Raw genomic sequence first — 2,500 nt, 5'->3', positions numbered from 1 at the left:
CATGCTGGAGCAGCGCCATTAGTCTAGAAAATCGACCCCGGGACTTATTGTTTCTAAGGCTAGTACTTTTTTCTATCGGTCTCTTTTGCCGAACCGCTAAGTTACGGGGACGTAAACACAGCAGAATCGGTTGTCAAGCGATGTTGTGGGGACAAGCACAGGCACACAAACATACACACGTATATATACATATATACGACGAGCTTCTTTCAGTTTCCCTCTACCAAATACACTCACAAGGATTTGGTCGGCCCGAAGCCAAAGTAGAAGACACATGCCCAAGGTGCCAAGCAGTGGAACTGAACCCGGAACCATGTGGTTGGTAAGCAATCTACTTACCACACAGATACTCCCGCGCCATATACATATATATACATATACACATATACACACACACACACATACATATATATATATATGTATGTGTGTGTGCGTGTGTGTGTGTGTGCATCCATCTCTGTAGTCATATATGTTCGCATTAGTTATAGAACATAGCCTGAAAAGCAAATTAGAATCGCCAGATGCAAGGAAGCAGCCCTATAAACAAATATGGTGTTCATCAAAATTTTAATCCTGCTTATAATCGACATTTACGAACATATTACTATCAAACTGATAGTAATATAAGTAGGAAAGATGAAAAAGTTGTAGAAAAAGATCAGTAAAATACTTGCCGGATGAATACTTGAATATGAGTAAGAATAACATATATATAGTTATACACGTAAACACACATACTTATCATACTTATATACAGCAGTCAGTTCTTCACTTTTTAGAAATCTGCTCCCACTTTTCTTTATTTTTTCGCTCTTTATTATTCATACATTTGATCACACTACATTTCTAATCCCCTTTATCCATTGTGGACCGCTATTAGTCCTCATTCTCTCTTGCAAACAGTTTAATCTTCTTCCCTCACTCTTTCTACACTGTCTCACTTATCTCCACGTCTGCTTGCTTAATATTTCGTTTCAACCTTTATTACCCTCTCACTTTTTCGCATCCTCAGTCAGCTAATTTTCTAAGGTCATCTCTCTGCTTCTTTCGTACCTCATTGCTAATCGTTTCTACACTGAGGCGAAATCCAAGAAAATATTAGATAAAAGTCCTTTTTAAGATATGGTTATGATTTACAGATTTCAATGCACTATATGTGAATGTGTATGCCTATCTGATTCTCAGTAAGTAATGATATATAATTATGAATTGAGAGATACATATACACACGTACAGGGGTTGGACAAAATAATAGAAACACCTGGCATCATGGCATCATAATTTTGAATTATCTATAAAACCGTGAAAAGCTTCTTTATTTTTATGTTTTTTGATTTATTATTAGTGTTGCTTAATGTGTTTGCGAAAATTGCTGTTTCCTTTCAGATATCATCAGAAAATAGCAATCAAAATTCATTAAAATGACAGATCTATCGGACTTTCAAAGCGGTCACATTGTTGGTGCTCGTATGGCAGGCGCTAGCGTAACGAAAACAGATGAAATGTTTGTCGTATGAAGGAGTGCTGTCTCGAAAGTAACGACAGGCTTAGGGAAAGAGAGAAAAACATCTTCGTCGGGTCCGTTGGACTCTTACGCGAACTCTTAGGATGAAGCACAAAAGTACAGCTCCCAAAATTACTGCAGAGCTTAATGAGAATCTCGAGAAACCAGATTCAACAAAAACAGTTCACGGGTGGGCTGCATTAGAAAACCCTTACTTTCAAAATGAAACGTTGCAAAGCGTTTAGACGGGAGTAAAAACTTACACAACTGGTCCCTAGAGCAGTGGAACAATGCTATTTTCTGGAACGAGTCCTTCTTTTACTTTATTTCCGACCATCGGCCGAGTATACGTGTGGAGACAGCCAAAAGAAGCATTTGACGCAGACTGCGTTCTTCCAACTATTAAACATGTGTGATGATCTCTGGGGGGAGGGGGGGCTATATCTTGGAAATACGCCGGCCCAAATGTTTTCCTCCATAGCAGAATTTATAGTCAAGACTATTGTATTTAAGCATTTTATCTGATCAAATTCTGCTTCCGGAGGGAAACGCAATCGTCCATGATGAACATGCACTAATTCACAGAGCTAAATCTGTTACTGAATGGCACGGGTAATATTCTATTGAAGATGAACATCTTATCTGGCCACCACAGTCCCCAGATCTCAGTAATATAGAACATTTATGATGCATTTTAGAAAAACAAGTAAGTAGTCGATATCCTCCACCATTATCACAACAAGAACTGAAGATTCTTTTAGCTGAAGAATGGACAAAAATTCCTTTGGAAACAATTTAAACTTTGAACGAGTCCACATTTCGTAGAATTCAATCATTTTCCTTTCTAAGTTTTCATGCGTACTGGTTAAATCTTGGAGCCACTGTCACATCCCTCTCCAAATCTTTGTTAAAAATATTTCACTGATTCTTTTATTCTACCACTTGAAAGCTTGGAAACCCAGTCAAATTTCAAAACTGCTAACCTTTATTTTATAC

This window comes from Octopus sinensis, linkage group LG16 (assembly GCF_006345805.1).
Source record: "Octopus sinensis linkage group LG16, ASM634580v1, whole genome shotgun sequence".
In the NCBI taxonomy this organism is placed as follows: Eukaryota; Metazoa; Mollusca; class Cephalopoda; order Octopoda; family Octopodidae; genus Octopus; species Octopus sinensis.
Note: the sequence above shows the minus strand (reverse complement) of the source record.